The 27,223-nt window shown below is 37.6% G+C and overlaps 1 protein-coding gene and 1 long non-coding RNA gene across 2 annotated transcripts in view; both read left to right on the top strand.

Annotated features, from left to right (window-relative positions):
• The window catches only part of EPHA6 (EPH receptor A6), a 970,410-nt gene that overhangs the window by 95,030 nt on the left and 848,157 nt on the right, over positions 1–27,223 (top strand).
• Positions 11,919–16,746, top strand: LOC129402479 (uncharacterized). The gene is made up of 2 exons (XR_008628671.1): positions 11,919–12,027; positions 14,305–16,746. It is a non-coding gene; the product is annotated as an uncharacterized LOC129402479 (long non-coding RNA).

Below are 27,223 nucleotides of genomic sequence, written 5' to 3'. Positions count from 1 at the left end.
AGTTTGAATATTGACCTGTGAGACTGTAACTTTGAGTAGCTCTTACAATCTCTTTTACTCCTGGCTTCTTCAGCAGTAAATTATAGGAAATAATAATACTCTAATTATAGAATGATTGAAAGCATTTGAAATATTTCATGTAATTTAGTACAATAACAGACCTATAGGAAACAATGTCAATTCTATTATTTCCATAGCAGCAATTATTTTATTTTTTTTATTTATTTATTTTTTTTTATTTTAAATTTTTATTTTATTTATTTATTTATTTTTTTTTTAATAGTTTATTTTTAATTAGTGAGTCAACGTGAGGGTACAGTTACAGATTTATACATTTTTGTGCTCATGTTTCTCCCTTACAAAGTTTGATAACCCATCCCTTCACCAGTGCCCATTCTCCACCACCAGTAAACCCAACATCCCACCCCCCCTTCCCAGTCCCGTCTCCCCCCACCCCACACTGCCACTATGGCAGGGTATTCTCTTTTGTTCTCTCTCTCTGGTTAGGTGTTGTGGTTTGCAATAAAGGTGTTGAGTGGCCATTGCGTTCAGTCTCTAGTCTATATTTGGCCCGCATCATCTTTCCCCCACATGACCAACAACCACATTTTACTTGCAGTTCCCTTCTCTGAGTTGCCCAGAATGAGAGAACAGCCTCCAAGCCATGGTGACAACCTCCTGGTACTTATTTCTACTATTCTTGGGTGTTCGTCTTATAGTCTATTATTCTATATTCCACAGATGAGTGCAATCTTTCTATGTCTGTCTCTCTCTTTCTGACTCATTTCACTTAGCATGATACTTTCCATGTAGATCCACTTATATGCAAACGTCATGACCTCATTTTTTCTAACAGCTGCATAGTATTCCATTGTATATATGTACCAGAGTTTCTTCAACCAGTCATCTGTTCTAGGGCACTCGGGTTTTTTCCAGATTCTGGCTATTGTAAACAGTGCTGCGGTGAACATATAAGTGCATATGTCACTTCGACTATACTTTTTGGCTTTTCTGGGATATATTCCCAGCAGTGGTATTGCTGGGTCAAATGGAAGCTCAACCTCAAGTTTTTTGAGAATCGTCCATACTGTTTTCCAGAAGGGCTGAACCAGTCGGCATTCCCACCAGCAGTGAAGAAGGGTCCCTTTCTCCCCACATCCTCTCCAACAGCGGTTGCTTTTGTTCTTTTGGATGTGTGCTAGCCTCTGTGGTGTGAGGTGGTATCTCATGGTTGTTTTGATCTGCATCTCTCTGATGATTAGTGATGTAGAGCACTTTTTCATGTGTCTTTTGGCCATTCGTATCTCTTCCTTGGTAAAGTTTCTGTTCATTTCTTCGCCCCATTTTTTGATGGGGTTGGATGTTTTCTTCTTGTAGAGTTCAACCAGTGCTTTATATACCCTTGATATCAACCCCTTATCTGATGGGTATTGTGTAAATATCCTTTCCCATTCTGTGGATAGTCTTTGTATTCTGGTCGCTGTATCTCTTGCGGTGCAGAAGCTTTTTAGTTTAATGTAGTCCCATTTGTTGATCTCTGTTTTTACTAGATTGCTTAGTTCCGTGTCATCTTTGAAGATACCTTTATCTTCAATATCCTGGAGGGTTTTGCCTACCTTGTCTTCAATGTACCTTATGGTTTGTGGTCTGATGTTGAGGTCTTTAATCCATTTTGATCTGACTTTTGTGCATGGTGACAGATCGAGTTCTAAGCCCATTTTTTTGCATGTGGTTGTCCAGTTGTGCCAGCACCATTTGTTAAAGAGACTTTCCTTGCTCCACTTCACATCTCTTGCACCTTTATCAAAGATTAGATGATCATACATTTGAGGTTGTGTGTGGGGATATTCCACCCTGTTCCATTGGTCTGCAGTTCTGCTTTTGTTCCAGTACCATGCTGTTTTAATTGTTACCGCTTTGTAGTAGAGTTTAAGGTTGGGAAGGGTGATGCCTCCCATCATCTTTTTCCCAAGAATTGTTTTAGCTATCCGTGGGCGTTTATTGTTCCATATAAATTTCAGGATTGCTTGCTCCGCTTCTTTGAAGAATGCCATGGGTATCCCCATAGGGATCGCGTTAAATCTGTATAATGCTTTGGGGAGTATTGCCATTTTGACAATGTTTATTCTCCCTATCCATGAGCAGGGGATATTTTTCCATTTCCTCATGTCCTCTTTTATTTCATGAAGTAGCGTTTTATAGTTTTCTTTGTAGAGGTCCTTTACTTCTTTAGTTAAGCTGATTCCAAGGTATTTGATTTTCTGGGGCACAATTGTGAATGGGATTGCTTTTTTCATGTCCCTTTCCTCTGTCTCATTGTTTGCATATAGGAAGGCCATGGATTTTTGGGTATTGATTTTATAGCCTGCGACTTTACTGTATAGGTCAATTGTTTCTAAGAGTTTCTTACTAGAGCTTTTAGGTTTCTCTAGGTATAGTATCATATCGTCTGCGAATAGTGAGAGCTTGATTTCTTCCTTTCCAATCTGAATCCCCTTAATATCTTTTTCTTGCCTGATGGCTATTGCTAATACTTCCAGTACTATATTAAAGAGAAGTGGTGAGAGTGGACATCCTTGTCTTGTCCCCGATCTCAGAGGAAAAGCCCTTAGTTTTTCTCCATTGATGATAATGCTCGCCATAGGTTCATGGTAGATGGCTTTGACTATCTTGAGAAAAGTTCCTCCAAAACCCATTTTGGTGAGAGTTTTTATCATGAATGGGTGTTGGATCTTGTCAAATGCTTTTTCTGCATCTATGGATATGATCATATGGTTTTTATCTTTACTTTTGTTGATGTGATGGATTATGTTGATTGATTTCCGAATGTTAAACCAACCTTGCATCCCTGGGATGAATCCCACTTGGTCATGGTGTATGATCTTTTTGATGAGTTGTTGGATTCTATTTGCTAGTATTTTGTTGAGAATCTTCGCATCGGTATTCATCAAGGATATTGGTCTATAGTTTTCTTTGTTAGTGGTGTCTTTGTTTGCTTTTGGTATTAGGGAGATATGTGCCTCATAGAAACTGTTCGGAAGGGTTCCTGTCTTTTCGATTTCCTGGAAAAGCTTAAGGAGAACTGGCAACAAGTCTTCTTTGAATGTTTGGAAGAATTCGCCAGTGAATCCGTCTGGACCTGGGCTTTTGTTTTTGGGGAGACTTTTGATTACCGTTTCGATTTCCTTGATATTTATGGGCCTATTCAGGTATTTCACGTCTTCTTGGCTCAGTCTTGGGAGGTTGTAGGAGTCAAGGAATTCATCCATTTCTTTTAGGTTCTCTTGTTTTGTGGCATACAGACTTTCAAAGTAGTCTCTGATGATCCTTTGAATCTCCTTGGTTTCTGTTGTGATGTCCCCCTTTTCATTTCTGATTCGGTTTATTAGGGTTTTCTCTCTTTCTTTCTTTGTGAGTCTTGCTAGCGGTTTATCAATCTTATTTATTTTCTCGAAGAACCAGCTCTTTGTTTCATTGATCTTATGGATTGTTTTTCGGGTTTCCATATCGTTAATTTCTGCTCTAAGTTTTATTATTTCTTTCCTTCGGTCTGGTTTGGGTTCCTTTTGCTGGTCCTCTTCTAAGATCTTGAGCTGCGAAGTCAAACTATCTATATAGGCCCTTTCTTCCTTTCTGAGGAAGGCTTGCAGAGCTATAAATTTTCCCCTTAACACAGCTTTAGCTGCGTCCCATAGGTTCTGGTAGCTTGTGTCTTCATTCTCATTTGTTTCTAGGTATCTCTTAATTTCTTTCTTGATTTCCTCCGTGACCCACTCATTGTTCAATAGTGAGTTGTTTAATTTCCAAGTGTTTGATTTGGTTCTCCGAGTCTGTGCATGATTAACTTCCATCTTCAGTGCATCATGGTCTGAAAAGATAGTTGATACAATTTCTATCTTTCCAATTCTATTAAGGTATAACTTGTGGCCCAGAACATGGTCTATTTTGGAAAATGTTCCGTGTGCACTGGAAAAGAATGTGTATTCTTTCTTTTGGGGGTATATGGCCCTGTATAGGTCTATTAGCCCTGTCTCCTCCATTTCTTCCTTCAGGGCCTTCGTTTCCTTGCTGAGTGTTGTTCTTGTCGATCTATCCAGAGGTGATAAGGCAGTGTTGAAATCTCCAACTACTATCGTGGTGCTAGTTATGTCCTCCTTAAATTCTGTTAGGAGTTCTTTTAAGTATTTCGCTGGTCGTTCATTAGGTGCGTATACATTTAGGAGTGTGATTTCTTCCTGTTGCACATATCCCTTGATGAATATAAAATGACCTTTGCTGTCCCTTCTGATCTTTTTCAGCCTGAAATCAATGCTATCGGATACTAGTATGGCCACCCCTGCTTTTTTTTTGAGGGGGCTGTTTGCTTGCAGGATTGTTTTCCATCCTTTGATTTTTAGTCTGTGTTTGTTCCGGCTATTCAGATGCGTTTCTTGTAGGCAGCAGAAGGTTGGGGTTAGTTTCCGAATCCATTTTGCCACTCTATGCCTCTTGATTGGTGCATTTAGCCCGTTAACATTAAGAGAGATTATTGTCATTGGATTTTGTGCCATTTTTCTGTAGGGTTTGTTGTTCTTATAGGTCTTTTTCCTTGTCTTATAGTAGCCCTTTGAGTCCTTCTTTTAAATTTGGTCTTGAGTCTATGAAGTTCCTGAGCTGTTGCTTGTCCATGAAATAATGTATGGTTCCTTCAAGTTTAACTGAGAGTTTAGCCGGGTAGAGTATTCTTGGTGAGGCATTCATTTCATGAAGTTTTTTCACTATATCCCACCATTGTCTTCGGGCTTGGAGGGTTTCTTCTGATAGGTCTGCTGTGAATCTAAGGGGTGCGCCTTTGTATATGATCTCCTTCTTTGATCTTGCTACTTGCAGTATTGTGTCTCTATCCACGGCATCCATCATTCTGACTATGATATGCCTTGGGGATTTTCTATTTGGGTCCCTTTTAGCTGGCACCCTTCGGACTCCTTGTATCTGGATGTCCACATTCTCTAGCTCTGGGAATTTTTTAGCAATGATGTCTTTAATGGTGTTTTTTTCATTGGGATTGGTTCCCTGTGGTTCCGGCACTCCCATGATTCTTATGTTGTTTCTCCTGAGGTCGTCCCCTAGGACTCTAACTCGCTCTAGAGCCATTTTGAGGTCTTTTGCCATTATTTGCTGTTGTCTATATGCTTTGTGCAGCTCATCTTCAAGTTCACTGATTCTGTCTTCGGCTGTAGTCATTCTACTATTGAGGGCTCCTACGGAGTTTTTAATTTCATCTACTGATTCTTTTAGTTGTGTGACTTCTGTTCGTAGCTTTGAAATTTCTGCTCTCATTTGTTCCTGGATTATCTTGGTGGAGCGTTCCAACGCGGCATCCATATCCTCCCTTAATTTATTGGATGTTCGTTCCATAGTTGTGTTGAGTTCATGAATCATCCTGACAATTTCCTCTCTGAATTCTCTATCTGAGAGGAGGGTGTATTTCTGGGAGGTCGCTGCTGAGGTTAGTGAGATATTTTCTTGGCTCTCTCCTAGTGGTGGGGATTTTCTCAGTTTCTTCATGTTGTTATGGGCTTTACTATCTGGAGCTCTCGTTAACTTGGGAAGAACCTTGACTAAAGATTTTTGGTTATGCTCTTTTGACAAATTACTTTTCCGTGCAAGTTGATGTGTTCATTGACAGTTTTTGTGAAGTTAGGATAGGCTAGGTTAGTTGAGTATCAACATATAGTAACTAAGATGATGAGGGAGTTCTTCGGAGAAATGGGTTCAATCAATTGTAGCCAAAGGACAATGCGTGGAATGGTGAGAAAAATATCTGCGGCCGCGTTAGCGGCCGCCGCTCCGGAAACAGGCCACGCCCACTTTAAGGCCACGCCCCCAAATGACAGGACACGCCCCTAACCTGTTCGGACACGGGAGGGCGGGATCAGGCGCGGTGGGCGAATGACTGGGACCTGCCCGGCGGGGAGGGGGTGCTCCGAGCTGTCCCGCTGCCGCGGGCGGGCACGGGACGCAGGGGGCGCTTTTCCAGGTGGCACAGGGTCTCCAAGGGAAAGAGCCAATATACCTGTCGGACACGGGAGGGCGGGATCAGGCGCGGTGGGCGAATGACTGGGACCTGCCCGGCGGGGAGGGGGTGCTCCGAGCTGTCCCGCTGCCGCGGGCGGGCACGGGACGCAGGGGGCGCTTTTCCAGGTGGCACAGGGTCTCCAAGGGAAAGAGCCAATATACCTGTCGGACACGGGAGGGCGGGATCAGGCGCGGTGGGCGAATGACTGGGACCTGCCCGGCGGGGAGGGGGTGCTCCGAGCTGTCCCGCTGCCGCGGGCGGGCACGGGACGCAGGGGGCGCTTTTCCAGGTGGCACAGGGTCTCCAAGGAGATTAACAGGTTTTAAACTTGAACTGTGTTCTCATTCATCACCCGTCTTGAGTATAGGTAGAAAAGTTTATACCATTGCCCTTATTTTAATGATTGTAATTTGGGCAGTTCAGTTCATTTTATCATTACTTTCTTTTTCACTTCAATTGAAGCTTAAAGGTAGGAGGAATAGATATTTACTTATGAAATAAAAGAGACTGTAAAAGAGCTTATAAGCTATTTAAGCAACACCAATCAAAACATAATACACTTCCAGAGAATTAATGAACTGTTTATAAAAGTTGATGATCTGAATCATCTCTGGGAAATATTAACCCCAGATGGTTATTAATACTACACCTTATTAAGATGAGAATAAAAATAGAACATATGGATTTTTAATGGTTGATAGGTAGACTGAAAATTTTAGAGAATTTATACTAACCAATCAAGCTTTCAAAAAGCATCGGTCAGCATTAAATGTTAAATAGATTTTCATAATCTGCATTTCATGCCATTAGTATTTTGAGCTAATGTACCATAAGAAGCAAAATAGGTTCTTAAAATGATCTCACTTTACTTTATTTTAACAAAACAAATCCTGTTGTTCTAATAATGTAATGCTTAACTTAGTCTCTGTCTTCCCCCACAATTAAAGAGCAATATATATGCAAAAAATTTATATTTTTAAATAAAATTATGTGACTAGAGTTAAATACATTATCATCTATACAGTATATAATTAAATATACATGAATACATGCATATATGTGCACATACATGGACAATTAAATGCATATATAAATATGTATTCTTCCTGTGTTCATGTGTCCTCCAGACATTATTTGGTGATATAAAATTAGATAAGGATAGTTAATTTAAGATAACTCAATTTAATAATGATATTTGTTCAATCAGATGATATACTGACTTAATAATTTTTGTGTGTGGGGAGATACCTAGTAGTATTCAGAAGCAATGTCTACCTCTGTGTTCAGGTATTATTTCTTGCAATAATTGTGTAAGGGATCAAACTTTGGTTTCCCTGTTATGCAAGGGATCAACCTCTGGCTTCCCTGTTATGCAAGGGATCAACCTCTGGCTTCCCTCATACAAGTTGTTCTCAGTTCAATGAGCTCTCTGGCCAGTTATGCTAACTTTAAATATGATGTTTCCTGATACACATTAAAGATTTCATCTTGGTTCCTAAGGTAATTACTTTAAAAATTATCCACATTTTAAATCAGCAAACAGATGCAATTTTTGTTCTTTCAGGTTCTAAACACTGTATTGTTTAGATGACCACTGACCTTAGTTTTATTGGTACAGTCAGCTTGGTATATTTCTGTCATTTTAAAATAAATAATTTTGGTCACTAAATTCTAAAAATCATCATCATTTACATTATAAAATGTAAGACACTTTGGTGTTAGTTTAGGTATTAATAGCTTTATAAATAAGCCTCACATGTATAATAATTAAAACATAAGTAGTATTATTTTCATGTTTGTAATAGTTCATTGAGAACATTTCTGATTTTTTTCTGCTTTAGTTTATGTAGAACAATGTTTATTTTAAAAAGGTAAATTTGTGTGCCAAAACTAGATAAAGGACCAAACATGATGATCTCTCAGTATCTGCATTGCAAACCATAATGCCCAAAAGTAGAGAGAGAGTATGGGGAATATTGTCCACCATGGAGACAGGGGGAGAGTGGGAAAGGTGGGAGATACACTGGGGAGATTGGTGGTGGGGAATGTGCACAGGTGAAGGGATGGGTGTTTGATCATTGTGTGATTGTAATCAAAACATGAAAGCTTGTAACTGTATCTCAGTGAATCAATTTTTTTTTAAAAGGTAAATTTTTCAGGGAATGTGGAACCTCTGGTGTAGAGGATAATTATTCCCTAAAAATATCAGAAATGATTCACAGTACTTCAACTCATAATTTGTTGATTTTAACACATTAGTATTACAGTACAAGAGACATGAAAAGTATACACTCTGGGGAAAAAAGGAAGTAGATTTTAAATTGAATAGACTAAACTACTTATCACCTAGTATATAGTCCCCATCTTTTCCCTCATTAACTGAACCTTAATTTTGAGGCAGTAATGTATCCAACTAAAAATTGTCCTATTTCTGGTATATTTTGCAGCTGTGATACAAATACTATGATCTGGTAAATGGAATTTAAGAAGAAGTGCTGTGTGGGATTTCCATTGAATCTGATAAAGATGAATTCTCTCAACTTTTAAAACCTTTTTGTCATAATGGTCAATAGGAATACATAATACTGTCTAGAAGTTAGCAGTCACCCTGATCCCTGTGGTTTATTAAGAATGAGCTCACATAAAAAGATGGCAGATTTGTTTGTTGTTCAAGCATCAAAATTATGTTTGTGCTCTAGACTTATATAATGTTGGAGATCACTGTATCACTGTCATCCAGTCGCTCATTGATTTGCTCGAGCAGGCACCAGTAATGTCTCCATTGTGAGACTTGTTACTGTTTTTGGCATATCGAATACGCACAGGTAGCTTGCCAGATTCTGCTGTGCAGGTGAGATACTCTCTGAAAGAGACAGAAGAATCAACCCCAGGTAGGCCTCATGCAAGGCAAACACTGTGTCTATCGTGCTATCGCTCCAGCCCAATGTTGGAGATAACTGTAAAATATTCACTGTCACTGTCATTGTCATCCCCTTGCTCATTGATTTGCTTGAGCGGGCACCAGTAACATCTCCATTGTGAGACTTGTTGTTACTGTTTTTGGCATATAGAATACGCCATGGGTAGCTTGCCAGGCTCTGCCAATGGCGCGAGTTACTCTTGGTAGCTTGCTGGGCTCTCCGAGAGGGATGGAGAAATCGAACCCGGGTCAGCCACGTGCAAGGCAAATGCCCTCCCCGCTGTACTACTACTCCAGCCCATAAATATGAATATTTATAAATATTTTGTGATTATTTTGAATTTTTTGTGTGTTAGATGTTAGAGTTTGGTGTTGATATTTCTCAACAACTAGCTAGTTTAATAGGAAATGGCTTCAGATTACCTTTGTCTACATAAAATTGACACATATGTGGAAAAACACCTTTCATATAACTCATTTGTTTCCTGAGAGTAAAAAGGAAGAAGCAGCAGAATTTGGTGTGTTCTATATGTGAGAGAATTCTTAGATATTAGAGCTTATTAGCTAAGAGGGTTTAAATTGTATGAACCCTGTTTGTGTACTAATCTCTTAGTCTTTAAAATTATACCACAAAACAATTTCTTTTGTTACCATTCCAAGCATTTTAGGGAAAAAATCTTCTTCAAACAGACATTGCCAATTTATTTTTTATCAGGAAATATTTTATAAAATGTTTCAATTCCATTCCATTACATTTAATTTAATTTAATTTAATTTTATGATTTAACTACACTCAGTTATGCTCACTTCTGGAGATGCTCAGATGATAAGGGATGCGGGGGATAGAACTTTATTCTAGGCAAGCGCCTCACTCACTCTACTGTCTCTCCAGTCCCTGCCATTAACGAAGTTTTTCTTAGTACCTGTACACTAGTAACAAAGCTTTTGTGCAAGAATTATTTGACATTAATGCAGTACCTTTTTAATAGTATATGTTTTGCACTAAATATCAGGAAAACATACACAAGCTCATACACTCATGCTAACCTTTGCTATTCTTTTCTGGTTTACACCGAGGAAACAGATGGTATTAATCATATATGTGCTTTCTGTGTTCTCAGCCTTAAGCTGGTCTTTCTTCAGAGACTTATTGTTTAGAAATACAGTCTGAACCTATTGTTTTAAAAATATGCCCTTCTTTAGTCTATTTCTTCTATGTAAACTTAAATGTTCATTTGTCCAGGAACACTTATTAGCATAGAATCAGATTCATTTACCGTAATCTGATTTCTAACAAGAAGTTCTAACTCTATGTGAAAAAGTCATATGTAGAGAGAGCAGTAAAGGGGAGATGATAGCTAGCTATACTTATTGTAGTTCAGTGACTTCTTTTAATATGATTTTTTCAGTTGGGCCCCCAAATTTATAAGTATTTGAATATGTGCTGATGGATAATGTGAATAAATGTACAATAAATCTTCAGAGCAGATTTCAACATCTTAGTATATATGTCTGTATCTATAGGGATATACACATGTGTATATGGATGGATGGTTGGGTGACTTTTCCCTTTGCCACTGAAAGTATTGTATCAGAAAATATTTAGTCAAGGGACTAGCTAATATTTTCACTTAGTGTTAGTTTTCAAAGCAAAGCATTTTACCAAATGAAACAGGTTTCCCCCCCCCTTTTTTTTTTTTGCAGTAATTTTTTTTAATTGAAAAAAAAAGTCACCTAGAGGAATGTGAGGAGGAGAGCAAGAGCGAAACATTTTCAAGAGACAGCAGGACTTCTCCAGAGTGGAAAAAGAGAATGTTAAATTCAATTTCTCCAGATTGTCTTGACCTGGATTTCTCTGTCTATAAAAGCTAAGCTGGGTGTTTTTACAAAGAAAGCCTTGAACTCTTGATGGTCCTTTCACATTCTTTTATTTGTGTTTTATTTTTGGGGGGTGGAGGGCACACCCAGAAGTGCTCAGTGCTTACTTCTGGTTCCATAATCAGGTATCACTCCTGGCTGTGCTCTGGGGACCCTATGGAGTGCCAGGGGTCTAACCAGGCCTTACTAATTGGTCATATACCAGCCACCATAGGGCTGTTCTATTGCTAGGGCCCCAATGGTTCTTTCATATTCTTTCGTTTTTGTATTTTGTTCACATCTGGTAATGCTCAGAGATCCTTTTATATGCTTATTGGGGCATATATGCTTTTAGATTCTCCTATAACCTCTCTTTTTCAGAGAGTTGGCCCTTCTCTGGGTGATGGTTCAGATTCTGTCTCTCCATAGAGTTCAACATTTGCATTTCAAAGGTATGTGTTCCTTTCATACCCTTGAGCTGTTTCAGAACTGGGCAGTTTTTACTTAAAGTTTTGTTATTTCCCCAAAACTCATTATCAGAGTACTACTTATTTCCCTGTCTGTAACATTTCCTCTCTCAGGATTTCACTTCCTTAAATTTTTAAGGGGCACTGAGGTGAAGGTTCTTCTTATGTTAGTTCTTTATGCTGCTAAAAGAAAGCAGGCCATGGCTATGTAAGGGTGTGAAATTTCATGCTAACTTAGTACTAATGGGGCCCAGTTTATTGGGTTTATTGGGTTTCAGAGTTTCAGTCTGAAAAAGAAATTAGATAGATTAGGCAACATTTTAAAAACAGTAGGGTCTGAAGGAAAAAAGCTTTTCCCATTTTATGGAGAGCAGAGTGTTTGTAAACAAGAAAAGAATGGCCATATCTTATGATTTTGTTTCTGTTTTGTTGTTGTTTGTTTTCTTTTTACATTCTAATGAGCCTGCTGAAAATAAATTGCTAGGCTTTTGCTTTTGCTGACCACCTATAAAGACATGCTCAAAGATAACAGACATATAACTTTTATTTTAGTCTTGGGTTTTCTTAAAGAGAAATTTCACAATGGATTCACAACAATAGTTTGATTCGCTTTGTCAGAGTCTGATCTGGTCACCGGATGACATAGTTGGAGCTATCCTGGAGAGATGAACTCAACTAGAAATTCCATTAAGTTTTACAGAAGTGGGAGTGCTTAAAATACCTTGGTAAGTTCCCCTTCATTTGGCAAGAGTTGATTGGAAGAGGATCGAGCTTTCTAGGTGTTTTTTTTTCTTTTCAATAAGACAGGATCAGGCTGAATTTTGGGTATGGGTGATTTTCTCTTTGAGTGAGGCTATATATATATACATATACACATATATATATGTATATATACATATATATATATCTCCTACTGCAGCTTTCGGATATTAATAGCATGCTTAGTTAATTTTAAACTGAGTTCCATATAAAGTCTGTGCTTAAAAATGTCCTACTACACTGTAGCTCAGCTAAGATGAAGTTTTGCCCTAGGAACTATTTTGTATTTGAGAAGGGCTATAGTATAGGCAAGAATGAGAGCCAAAATACAGAGGTTTCTTGACATGATTTCTCTAATATCTATTTTAGGGTGTAACAATTTCTTTTTGAAGTAAATAAATTGAATTAAAAAGGGAGAAAGGAAAGGTAATGTGTTTACGGGAGAACATAAGCTTCTCCAGGAAGAAATAATGCTCATGGACTAAAAGCAATGAATCACACAACCTAAGTTGCTATGTGGGTTACTCCGGTATGAAATACTCCAGAACCTAAATTTTTATTTTAAACCCAAGAATTGAAAACTTGAAAATAAACATTGAAAAATACCGGTTTTGTAATGTTATTTAGTAATTAGAATAAATCTACAATTAGGATAGAGAAGAGACCACTAAGACAAAGATAGTTGGAAATGATCACTCTGAATAAGAACTGTATGATGAAAGTAGGTAAAGGAACAAACATAATAACCTCTCAGCATCTGTATTGCAAACCATAATACCCAAAAGGAGAGGAGGGAGGGAGAGAGAAGAAAGAAAGACAGACAGACAGACAGACAGATGACAGACAGAGACAGAGACAGAGATAGAGACAAAAAAAGAAGGAAGGTGCTTGCCAAAGAGCCATAGAGGAAAGCTGAGGGGTGGTAGGGGGTGGTGGGAGTGAAACTGGGGTCAGTGGTGGTGGGGAATAGACAGTGGTGGAGAGTTGGTGTTGGATCTATATATGACTGAAATTGGATCATGAACAACTTTGTAACTGTATCTCATGGTGAGTCAATTAAAAAAATTAAAAAAAAATTAAAAGAACAAACAAAAAATAATCTACAAATGCAGTTGCAGCAAATTTGAAGTAAAATTTCCTAAAAAATAAAAATATTTTGTGAAATTATTGATATATAATTGAAATCTAACCCTTACTAAGACAATATGACGAAGTGTGTCTTTTATATATGTTACTATTTTATATTCATTACAATGCATTTTATTATTGGAATAACTCTGCCTGTACAATCATTTAGTGTTTGTAATACACACTGAATATTATTTTTGTGAATCATGCTCTGTGTAAGATAGATTATACTCAAATGGAAAAAGCATAGAAGAAACATGTTATAGCATGAATTAAACAGAAAGTTAATTTTACAATGTTGGCAATACCTCATTGCCTTCAACACTTTTTTTGTGTATCAAATTCCTTTTTTATTTATAGTGAGATACTGTGTAACAATATCACTAACAAATTCATTAGTATTTTAGAGATAACCAACAAAACCCTTAGAAATAAAAGGATTGAATGTTTATGGTGAAGTTTCTGGGGGGGGGGTCAGCAAAAGACTCACCTTTTTTCCCATGTCTTCCTCTACTATTTTAACTTGTTTTAATTTACATCTCTATTTTGCTCATATAAAAACAATAATATATCTGAATAACGTAATATCTAAATATTATACTTTGAATTCTGAATTTTCAGTGTCAGGCAAGTGATTCTCATTCAGTGACAACTAGTTTTCACTGGATATAATTGTTCAAATATAGCTGATGTGTGATTTTTCTTAACTTTTTATTAAATCACCATGTGGAAAGTTACAAAGTTCTCAGGTTTATGTCTCAATTATACAATATTCAAACACCCATCCCTTCACCAGTGCCCATATTCCACCACCAAAAACCCTAGTATACACCCCGCCCCCACCCCTACCCCCTACTGTATAACTAATGAATTTCACTTCATTTTCTCTTTACCTTGATTACATTCCATAATTCAACACAAAACTCACTATAGTTGTTGGAGTTTCCACCCAAGAGAGACAGACCTACTACCAAGGAAGCATTTGATAATTAGTTTTCCATTGCTAGAAATGAAGAGATATGTAGCCCCACTGCTACAAGTACATAACACTTCTTTTTTCCTTTTTCCTTTTCCCTTTTTTTTTCCCCCCTCATCCCCCTTCCCGCGCCTCATAGTATGGTGTTCGCCAAGCCGCGTCGGCCAGCGTGGGGCTTTTGCTTAATTCACAGTCCAGAGAGGTGGCTGCTACATTAATAACCTTCAATATTTCAACAAAAACTTACTGTTATTATTTGGAGTTTCCCCCCCAAGTCAGACCTGTTCAAAAGGAACCGTTTCACATTGCTGACAATTATAAATGTTAAGTCGCACAGACGCAGCCGCGTCCGTACGGTTTTGGATTTCTGTATAAAGTCCAGGGTAAATTCTGCCAGAAAGCAATGTGGAAAGCCTTCAAGAGCGTCGAAGAAGTGGTTAAGAGGACAAAGGATCTCGGACACTGGGCACATCTTTTCGATTCCACTGTTCTTCCTGCACTAGTGAGTAGGCCTCAGAGACCTGGGCCCTACGCAAACAGGATGAGAACGCTATTTGAGTATCCCAAAGAGAAATCAAAAGAGCTATGCTAGGAGTATCATGTCTCACTCAAGTGAGAGAAGGCATCCGGAGTTCCAACCTCCGTTGATGGTCAAAAATCAGGGATGAGGTCTTGTTTGCCAAGACATCAAAAATCAGATGGGCTGGACATGTAATGCCATTCAGAGACGACCGCTGGACTAGAGTTGTTACCGACTGTATTCCACAGGATGTCAAAAGACTCTGTGGCCTCCCACCACCGAGATGGTCAGACTTCTTCATCAAAACCCTGAGTGAATGGTTTGAGGCACTTCCTGTCCCTGGAGTGAGCAGATATCATTAGGCCACACTAGCACGAGACAGGGACAAATGGAGATGTTACTGGTGCCCACTGGAGCAAATCGAAGATCAACAGGAAGACAAGTGACAAGTGACAAGATTGTTATCTATCCATATAAGATGTAATTTGTGGATAAGTTGTTTTTTTTTCTTTTTCTGCTTTTTGGGTCACACCTAGAAATGCACAGGGGTTACTCCTGGATGTACACTCAGGAAATACTCCAGGCTGTGCTCACGGGACCATATGGGATGCTGTGAATCGAACCCGGGTTGACCGTGTGCAAGGCAAACATCCTACTCATTGTGCTATTGCTCCAGCCCTTGTGGATAGTTTTAATAACAAATTATGAAAATTTAAATGCTAACCATAATCCTGAACTTTATATGACACCATATCTTGTATCATGTATGAGTTTGCTAGAACTGTCGTGGTAAGTTTCATATTCTAGTTGAAACAAAAGAAAGTCATTCTTTATGATTCTAGAGTCCAGAAGTCTGCAGTCAAAGTGCTAGCAATAGCAAGCTCTGATAACTCTGGGAAAGAATCCTTCCTTATTTCTCCTAGACTTTTGGTATTGACCTCTAGTCCATGGTATCCTTTTCATTGTAAATGCATCACTCCAAATTTTTACCACAGTCTTCCTTTTGGGTCTGTATTTTCACATGCTTTCATACAAGGGCACTAGCCATTGGATTTAAGGTCTATCCTAACTAGTTATGACCTTATCTCTATTACATATTAAAAACTGCTTTAAAATGAGGCAAAATTTGCAGGTTCTAGGTGTACATCAATATTAGGTGTCTGCTACTAAGCCCACTATTGGTATTCATTGTAGTATAAAAAAATATATGATTATGCTGGAGCAAGAACACAGCCAGTAGAGCATTTGCCTTACATGCTCAGGTTCGATTCCTCCACCCTCTCGTAGAGCCTGGCAAACTACCGAGAGTATCTTGCCCACATGGCAGAGATGGGCAAGCTCCCCATGACGTATTCGATATGCCAGAAATGGTAATAACAAGTCTCACAATGGACACATTACTGGTGCCCGCTCGAGCATATTGATGAGCAACGGGATCACAGTGATACAATGATGAATTAAAGAAGACCGAAGTGACAGTGACAGATAAAGTGACTCAATATAAAGCTAATACTGTGGAGCGATAGTGCATCGGGTAGGGGATTTGTCTTGCATGAGGCCAACCCAGGTTCGATTCCCAGCATTCCATATGGTCCCCTGAGCACCACCAGGAGTAATTCCTGAGAATATGAGACAGGAGTAATCCCTGTGTAACGCTAAGTGTGACCCAAAGAGAAAAAAAAGCTAATACTGTGTCTCTTTTCAGTACTAGCATATAAAGTCTTTTTAGATTCATTTTCATTAAGACATAATTGGGAAAGTAAGGAGAATTGAATGCAAGCTTATTAAAATAGTTGATAGCTATTTTTAGGTAAAATAATTACTCTGTGTTTTGTCACTTAGTAATTAATTGTAAGCTGTTTGTCATAGAGAATACTGTCTTTAATGAAATATGAACAAATATTGCTGAATATAACAGGGAAAATAAATTTTGGAAATTTGCTTTCTAGTTTCAGGATATAAACTTAATTAACAATTTAATTATGATCTTTAACAGCATCTATTTAGATCCAAAAGTTATATAAATAATGGAAAAATGGAATAAATTTCTGTTGACTCGTGTCTTGTGAGTGCTTCTGACTATTAGGCTTTGTTCTGTGTATGAGGGATCATAGAGCAAATTATTCTCCAAGCTAGTTCATTCTGCAAAACAAGTGATATAGTTGATAGTTACTCGGATAAAAGTTACGGATAGGACATTAAATCTGCTAGCTGGTTATCAATCTATTATTCAGTTCATTGTTAATTGAAGTAATTGTATCTCATGTTCCAACTTAGAAAAAGTAATAATCAAACCAACTTGGTCTTTGTAATTTCTCACAATAATCAAATTAAGGAGAAAGAAAGCATTGACTTAGTGAGAGTACAGTGCAAATTAGTATTATCTGTTTTATATAATTCTGCAGAGGAGAAAGAAGTATATACATAAAATGGAGAAAAATGTAAAAAAATACTCTAAAATTTAACATGTAAAATTATGTATTATACATAATTATTGCATAAGTTCCTTTTTAATCCTAGGTATCTGTTACTGAAAATAAAATTGGACAGCATTACATATTAGTAGAATGTCATTGAAAATATTCTGAGGGGAAAAATGTTTCTTGACTTCAGTGTTTTTTTTCAATATTTATATATTTTATTTTCATAAAGTAGTTCACAATAGTTCATTACAAATAATACTCAAACACCCACCCCACCACTGAGCACCTTCCCACCACAATCAGAGGGAAGTGTGTGAAGGTGGTAATATTTCATTTAAGCCTGTATATAAGCGAATATAGCACTGTCACTGTGCACTGTCATCCCGTTGCTCATCGCGCGGGCACCAGTAACGTCTCCATTGTGAGACTTGTTGGTACTCTTTTTGGCATATCGAATACACCATCGGTAGCTTGCCAGGCTTTGCCATGTGGGCGGCATACTCTTGGTAGCTTGCCAGGCTCTCGAAGAGGGATGGAGGAATTGAACCCGGGTTGGCCACATGCAAGGCAAACGCCCTACCTGCTGTGCTATGGCTCCAGTCCATATAAGAGAATGCAAGCAAGTCTGTTAAAAACAAACAAATGTGTGCTACTTTTGTTTTTGGTTAAGTGGGCTAGAGTATGAGGTCATGCAGACTTGAATGCGGCTGTGTGCTCCAGGAAATTCTGTCTCACTCTCTTCTGAGAGGTGTAGTTATAGTCTTTAGTTTATAGTCTTTAGTTTATAGTTTATAGTATATAGTTTATAGTTTGTACTTTTAGTTTATAGTCTCTGGATCTTGGCTATTGATGAGATTACATGGTACCAGGGACAGTTTGTGGATGCGTCTGCCAAACTACTGGAAAACTGGGGAGCCGAGGGAGGGAGATCCAGTCCTGATCCAAGTGGGCTTGGAGATCTCAGTCATGCTTTCCCGCATATCTGGGTTTTTCTGCCAGCTCCTCTTTGGGTGAGGCTCGTCTGAGCATGTGGAGAGTAGCATGGCGGTGGTTGGGTTCTGGAGGTTTTTGACTGCTGGGGTTCTGCTTGGGACTGGTAAGGAAACTCAAACTACCCCACTCTGAGGTGCCCTGGTGAAGACAGTCTGGTGTGGAGTCAGGTCATTCTGCCAAATGATTTTAATCTTGGTAACACATCTTTGAGGAAAACGATCAGGATTTTCTTTCCATTTATTTTGGGGTGCACCAAGTGATGGTCAGGGGTGAACCCTCTCTATGTACTCAGGCATTATTACTGGTGATGCTCAGGGGACCATATGGGAATATATGGAATATAAAGAATCTAACCTGGGTTGGCAAGTGCAAAGCGAGCACCCTACCAGATGTGCTATCTCTACAGCTCCAGGATTTTCTTTATTGCTTAATCAATTTTAAGTATCTACAATTTACTTATGGCAGTTTATCTGTTAAATCTTATTTATTATAGATTATGCAATATTTTTGTTTTATGGTTGTTTGATCAGTTATAAGAATTTTTTAAAGTAGAGGAATAAATATAGTGTTGGCAGGAATGTGGTTAGAGAGGAATCCTCATAAGTAGTATAGAGGTTTTTCAGTAAAGTAAGAACAGAACTCTTATATGACCAAATAATTAAACTTATTGGCATCTATCTCACCCAAACACAAAATATTAATTTGAAATAGTATCTGCACACCCATGAAATTGCAGGCTTAGTAAAATAGCCAATATATGGAAACAATCCAATGTCCAGTTCTAGATTAATGGATCAAGAAGTTGTGGAATGTATTCAATACAGAATGTAATATTATATTGGTATAAGAAAGGATGAAATCTTACAGTATTCTGCAACAGGAATGAAACTAGGGTACCATATTAAGCAAAATAAGTCAGACAGAAAAGGTCAAATACCGGATAATTTCACTTATCTGTAGAATAGTGTTAAAATATGAATACAGTCAGCATTTGAAAGTAACAAATCTGGGGTCTGAACAACCCAAGAGGCTGACCTGAGTTTAATTCATGGCACCCCATGTGGGCCCTCTGAGCTCGTACAAGAGTGATCCCAAAGCACTTCTGGATGTGGCTTAAAAGTTTAAAAAAAAAAGGCAAGCCCTTGACTTTGGAATACAGAAACAATTCCTTAAAGGAGAGGGCCAGAGAGAGGAAAAATGAAAACCAGACTAGAGGAGATTGGAAGATAGTGGTGTAGGTTCAACGGCATTTTGATGATGATGGGGCCTATTAATTCTGTATCAATTCCATAAATGTTCATCTTATTATAATTTCAAAACTATAATAAAATTTTAAAAATAATATAGGGTCCAAAGATATAGTATAAGAGGTAAGGTACGTGCCTTGAACATGGATGGATGACTGCAGTTTGATTCCAGCACTACGCATGGTCCCCCATACCCCAGAACACAGCGGGAGTTGAGTCCTGAGCACAGTTCCTGGGACAGCCTCTAAGAATCTCTTAGTATGCCTCAGTCACCACAAGCACCTCAAAAGAAAAAAAGAAAAAAGAACATGAGGAATGCAAAGAACATATGAATATAGAAAATGGAATAGTAAACAGAGAGATCTTTTGTAATAGTAAATATCTATAATAGCAAGCATGGAAAGGGAAGTTTTGTTCTAGAAATTCTTCATTATCTTGCAGAGTTACTTGAATAAGAAACTTTACATGGAGTGATTTTGCCACAGGGATAAACTCTTCTGTGTGTCATTCCATTAAGCATCCAATTCATCTCTGTCAGTCATGGCATTTCAAAGACAGATTTCAAAGAATCGCTTGTTGAGAAAGGGAGGACATGAGGAAACACTGAAAAGTGTAAATGATTAATGGTATCATTACTGAGTCATATAGCTATTTATGCAACTTTACAGTGTTTATGTGAACAAATGTGAAAAAACTGAACTACCCATGGAATTCCAAATTCTAAATCTTCTTCTGAAAAATGCCTTATTATAACAAGCGACAGACCAGAGATAAACCATGACTATATGGGAATTGGTAATTAGAATTTATTCTAACTGTATACTTGACTGAGAGTATGAGGAACTAAGTAAGTTGTTATTGCATATATGATGGCATTTTGTGTCTTGAGGAAGAATATTAAAACCCAAAAGTCACAGAGAATGCTAGGCCTTCAACCTTTGACATAGTATGTTTAACCTAGATACAGCCAATTAATCTGCAGCAAGCCTGGGTATTTAATTATGCTAATGAGGAGGCAGTACATATTCTGACTGTCAAAAATATTAAAAGTATATTTATGTAAATATATACACATATACACCCACATGCATATACATACACCATAGATGCACAAACCCACACTATACACACACACACACACACATGTATCTCCCACATGTGGGCAAAAACCCAGGTAAATATGTATATTTATGTATATATATGTGCATGTGCATGCTTATGATGATAGTCATATCTATAGTTTTATGTATAGTAGTGTAGAAATATAGTTATATTGAGATAGTTTTATATATGTTTAGTATGTACAGTTAATATTGATATTTAAAGGGGCTGGAGTGATAGTACGGCAGGAAAAGAGCTTGTGTTGCATGCAACTAGTGCTGGCTTGATCCTTGGCATCGTATATAGTCCCCCTGAGCTTTCCAGGAGTGATCGCTGAGTCTGGAGCCAGGAATAACCCAGGGTCATTGTCAGGTGGGCCCCACCTCAAAAAAGAAATACTTCATGACTAAAATGAGTTAACCTCATTTAAGAAATTATTTAAAACTGAATCACCATGAGATATAAAGTTACAAAGTTGTTCATGATTGGGTTTCAGTCATACATTGTTCCAACACCCATTGCTTCACCATTGTGTGCTTGTTTCCTGGACCCAATTTTCTTCCCTATCACCCCTTCTCCTAGCCTGCCTCTATTGACACTCTCTCTCTCTCTCTCTCTCTCTTGCTCTCTCTCAAGTCTTTGAGGCACTGTGCTTTGCATTATTGTTAATGAAAGGTTATTGTATGTATCACTTTACCTTCGTTCAAAACTTGGTTCTTGTTCAGACCTATTATTTCCAATTATTGTTGTCATAAGAGGCCCTTTTATGTCCTAACTGCTTGTGGCAAGTTTTCTTCCCTGGACCAGTCCTTCTGGCCCTCATTTCTTCTATCTTTGGTTATTATTCTCATAATATGATTTTTTTCTATTCCACAATTGAGTGCAATCAGTCTTATGTGTGTCCCTTTCCCTCTGACTTATTTCGCTCAGCATTATACTCTCTATGTCCATCCATGTATAATCAAATTTCATGACTTCACTTTTCCTAAGGGGTACAAAGTATTTCATTGTGTAGTTATACCATATTTTCTTTATCCAGTCATTGTTTAGGGTTTTTTTCCCAGATTCTGGCAATTGTTAATAGTGCTACGATGAACATAATAGTGCAGATAGCTTTTTGCATTGTATTTTTGGGACCTCTAAGATATATTCCCAGGAGTGGTATTGCTTGGTCATATAGAAACTCAATTTCTAGTTTATTGAGGAGTGCCCATATAATTTTCCAAAATTGCTGAACCAGTTGATATTCCCACCAGCAAAAAATGAGAGTCCCATTCTCCCCAAATTCATGCCAGCACCGGTTGTTTTTATTCTTTCTGATATGAGCCACTATCTGGTGTGAGAGGACATCTCATCGTTATTTGTTTTTATTTGCATCTCCCTGATGATTAGTGTATATTTTCATCTGACTTTTGGCCACTTTTATTTTTAAGAATGTTTCTGCTCATTTCTTTTTCCCATTTTTTGATGCAGTTGTATTTTTTTCAAGTAAATAGATCTTTCTTGTAAAGTTCTACCAGTGCCTTATATGTCTTTGGTATATTAACCAACCCTTTATCAGTTAACTATTGAGTTATTAATATTACCCGTTCCATTGGCCATCCTTTTTGGGAGGTCACACCAGTGATACTTAGGGGTTACTCTTGGCTCTGCACTCAGAAATTACTACTGGTTGTGCTCGGGGTACCATATGGAATGCCAGAAATGGGCTGTCTTTGTTTCTTGGTCACAATTTCCCTTGAGGTTCAGTTTAAGTTTGTTAAGTTTAATGTAGTCCCATTTGTTTATCTTTGCTTCCACTTGGTAGCTGGTGTTTCATCCTGAAGATGCCCTTAGTTTCAATGTCATGAAGAATTCTGCTTACAATTCCTCTATGTACGGAATGGATGCAGGTCTGATATTGAGGTCTTTAATTCATTTTGATCTGACTTTTTTTTTTTCCTTTTGGTCAAATCTGGTGATGCTCAGGGGTTACTCCTGGCTCTGAACTCAGGAAGTACTCCTGGTGGTGCTCAGGGGACCATATGGGATGCTGGGAATCAAACCCAGGTTTGCCCCGTGCAAGGTACTGTCTATCGCTTCAGCTGTACTATCGCTTCAGCCCCTGATCTGACTTTTTTGTATGGCATTTGAAAGAGGTCTGAGTTTATTTTGTTGCATGTGGTTGCCCAATTTTCCCAGCACCACATGTTGAAGAGTATTTCCTTGTTCCACTTAACATTTCTTGCTCCTTTATCTAAGACTAATTGATCATATACCTGAGGATCTGACTCAGAATATTCAGCTCTATTCAATTGATCAAGGCATCTGTCTTTATTCCAATACTGTGCTGTTTTAGTTACTAACACTTTGGAGTCCAGTTTGAAGTTGAAGACGTTTGATGCCTTCTCTCTTCTTTTTCTTGAAGATTATTTTATCTTCTTATAAGGACTACATTGTATCTGTGCACTGCTTTAGTGTTTGCTTTTTTATAGACTTTTTTGATTATATTAATGCCCAATCCATGAGCAGGGCTTGTGTTTCCCTTTCCTTGTGTCCTGTTTTATTTCCTGAAGTAGTATTTTGTATTTTCTTTGTTATGAATATGTGTGTTATTCATGCTATTCATGTCTTTAGTTAAGCTGATTCCAAGGTATTTCTGAAGCATAGTTGTGAATCGGATTGTATTTTTAATACCATTTTCTTCTCTTATCACTATTTGTTATTGTAAGATGAGAGTATTTGAATATTAATTTTTAAGCCTGACACGTTTCTATACAAATCCATTGCTTCTTAGAGCTTTTTTGTGGAATCTTTAGAATTTCCTAAATACAGTATCATCATCCACAAATGGTGAGAGCTTAACTTTTTCCTTCCTATCTGGATGCCTTGATATCTCTTTCTTGCCAAATTGGTATGGGAAATACTTCCAGTATTTTATTGAATAGAAGTGGTGAGACTCAGCAACCTTATCTTGTGTGTGATCTTAGAGGGAAGACTTTGGATTTTCCCCATTAAGAATAATGCTTTCTAAATCACAGCACCCAAAAAGAGAGAGCAGAAGGGAATGTCCTACCACAGAGGTGGGTAGGGTGGAGGGGACAGGGTGGGGGTGGTGGGAGGGATTCTGGGACCACTGGTGGTGGAAAATGGGCACTGGTGGAGGGATGGGTACTTGATCATTGTATGACTGAAATGCAAGCACGAAAGTTTTTAAGTCTGTAACTGTACCTCACGGTGATTCACTAATAAAAATTTTTTTAAAAAAGTAATGCTTTCTGTGGGCTTGTGATAAATGTTGATGACTACATTGAGTAAAGTTCCTTCAACTCTCATTTTGTTGAGATTTTTATAATGAATAATTCAGCATTGTCAAATGCTTTCTCTTCATCTATTGACATGATCAAATTATTTTTAAATTTGTCTTTTATTGTTATGGTATATTATATTGATTAATTTATATATATTAAACCATCCTTGCATCCTAGGAATGGATTCTACTTGGTTATGCTGTATGATCTTTTATTATATATACTAAATATCCATATATATTCATATGTCCACTAATCCCCTTTCTTCATCTTCTTCCATCATATAGAGATTTCCTTGCTGAGCCTTAGTTTGGTTGGTCTATCAGAGGTGACAAAATGGTTTTGAGATCTCCAACTGCTATTGTGTTGCTACCAATGCCTTTCTTCAATTCTGTTAAAAGTTGTTTTTAGGTATTTTGCTGGTCCCTCATTAGGTCCATATACATTTAGGATTGTGAGTTCTTCCTGATGTACAGATTCCTTGATCATTAAGAAATAAACTTCACTCTCTTGTATAACCTCCTTCAGCCTGAAATCTATGTTGTCTGATACTAATATGACCACCCCTGCTTTTTTGAGGGATTTGTTTGCTTCGGGAATTGTGTTCCATCCTTTGACTTTCAGTCTGTTTGCTTTGATTGTTCAGTTGTGTTTCTTGCAGGCAGCAGAGTGTTGGGTTAATTTTCTAATCCATTCTACCACTCTGTGCTTATTCATTGTGCAGTTAGTCCACTGACTTTGAGAGAAATTATTGTGATGAGCATTTGTGCCATCTTTATGTAGGAGTTTGGTGTACTTGTAGGGCTTGTGTAATCTAAGTAGCCAGTGTAAGTCTGCTATTATAATAATGCTTTTGAGTCTGTGAAGTTCCTTAGTTGTTGTCTATGAGGTTGTGTATTATTCCTTCAATGGGAATGAGAGTCTGCCTGTAAAGTATTCTTTGTGAGACAGCCATTTCATTAGGTTTTTTCACTAGATCCCATCACTGTCTTTGAACCTGGAAAGTTTCATCTGAAAAGCTCCTAAGTCTGCTGTGAATCTTAAGGATGCTCCATTATACAAAGTTTCCTTCTTTGATCTTGCTGCTTTCAGTATTCTATCTGTATCTATGGTTTTGCCATTCTGATCAGGATGTGTCTTGGGGTTTTTTATTTGGGTTTATTTTAGCTTGTGCCAATCGAGTCTCCTGGATTTGGGTGCATGCACTCTTTAGCTCTGGGAATTTATCAGCGATGATGACTTTGACAATTGCTTCTTCACCAGGGAATTTTTTCCTGCCCCCTGGTGCCCCGATGATTCTCATGCCGCTCCTCTTGATTTCATCCTGATGTTTGCTCTATGTAGAATATACATAATGTACATATATGTATATTATAATGTACTATATATAAATTTTGTTTTGATACTAGGATGCTATCATATTTTTAGCCCTGGCTCAGTAATTAACAACAATACTATCTCTCCAGCCCTAGTTATTTCTTAATATTCCATCTTTAGTTATTTTCAAAATCGCATTATTTGGACTCATTTAGCAGTGAAATTGCTAAGCATGAATAAAAGAGAGAGGTGGCAGGAAAGATAATTTCCATCCTTCCTCTCCTCTTCCCTTCCCCTCTCCTCCCCCCTCCCCCCACCGTACCCTCTTCTCCCCTCCCTTCCCCTTCCCTCTCTTTATCTCCTCTCCCCTCCCCTCTTTTCTTTCCTCTGTCCTCCCCTCTCCTCCCCTCCTCTCACTTTATTTCTCTCTCTATTATTTCTCTCCCTCTCCCTGTGTCTCTGTCACTTTTTATTTCCGCAGATTTTGCAGTCTAATATTCCCACTCTGTTCTGATACCAACAATGTATGTGAAGTGGGTGAAGTATCAGTCATCTTTGGTAAGTTTCACTTAAGCCTAGGTCATATCTGGTTCTGGATTTATTTGCTCTTGGAACCCTAATTTTCATGCTCTAATTTAAGCCCCAGAATACTTTAAGACACTTTTATCTAGTTTACCATGCACTCTTCCAGAAATGGAACTTGTACCACAGATATTCCAGTTTAGACATCCTGATAAGCCATATGCTCTGTTGTATCTTTTAAAGAATATAGTTGTGTCTTTGCTCATTTGTGTATCATTTGTTATTATATATAATTTCTTGTGTACATTTTCTTGTTATTATAGTTTCTAAATTGTTTATCTTGGTACATAAAACAATCAGCAAAATCCTAAAATAGTTAACTAAAGATAGCTACATGTTAGGAGCTGTTTTTAAGATACTCTGTTTTCTGGGAAGTTTAGAGTATGACAAGGTAGTGGACCAAATTTGGCTTTCTGGAAATAAATAGGAGAAAACCAGAACATAGGGAATGGTAGAACTATGACAATGGGGTTTGCTTGATATATCAAATATAAGTGTTTGAGATATTATATCAAATATAAGTGTGCAAATCAATTGGATATCAGATAAATTATTCCTAGACTCCTGATGGGTGAAAGAGAGAGGAATTGAATTCTAAGGAAAGGGAGATCTGACCAGACAGAAATAGTCACTTAAGATTTGTAAAAGGTAACTACTACCCTCTTACTCCTAAAGAAATGTCATGGAATGTGAAAATTAAAAGTTCTGGAATAGTTTAAAAATTGTAAATAATGTTTATTTTTTTTATTATGTAACTGTTTGAAATGCTTAAGACAAACCTTAATCTGTGAATACTTTATATCTGAATTATTGAATTATTAAATTGGACAATTTGTGTATTTTTCTTGTTAATGTTTACTGAATGTTTATGTTTTAGGAACCATTTGAGGTTATAATTTGATAGGCCTATTGAAAATAATTTTTCTATTTGTTTTGGGGGCCACATCTGGAACTGCTCAGGGTTTACTCCTGGTTCTGTACTCAGAGATTACCCCTGTAGGGAGCTGGGGTTTATAGTTACTAAAAATCAAACCCAAGTTTCCCCTAATGCAAGACAAGTGCGCTGCCTGCATATGTTCTCTACAACCCCTGAATTTAGTTTAATTTCTTTTAGTTACTCTCATTAAAGTTCCAGTATAATAGAAAAAAATTATAATTGTATCTATTAGCTTCTAATGATGTAGAGTTCTTGCTACACCTTTACCTATTGTCGGTAACAAAGGAAAAACTCTATGTTCCTTTTCTGCTTTGTTTTATCTTATTGCTTTTTAAAAAATTGTTTTGTTTGCATTAATATTGCTTCTTTTGTTTGTACTAATACTGCATTCCCTATGCAACTATCACTTGGATTAATATTTACTTTAATATTAGTAAAATAGGTCATGTTGTATAGAAGACAGAATTATCTCATGATTTTCACTTTCTATAATACTACATAAAGCTATTTATATAAAATTGAATTTTGTGTTTTTGTTGTGTTTAGAAGGAGTGCTACACATAAAACAAGAGCCTGATATATCTAGTTCAGAATCTGTATCAATGAGCCACATCGCAATATTAAATATAGTTATCATATTTTGTTAAT

The sequence above is a fragment of the Sorex araneus genome, chromosome 2 (genome assembly GCF_027595985.1).
Source record: "Sorex araneus isolate mSorAra2 chromosome 2, mSorAra2.pri, whole genome shotgun sequence".
In the NCBI taxonomy this organism is placed as follows: Eukaryota; Metazoa; Chordata; class Mammalia; order Eulipotyphla; family Soricidae; genus Sorex; species Sorex araneus.
This window is presented reverse-complemented; position numbering and strand designations above follow the sequence as displayed.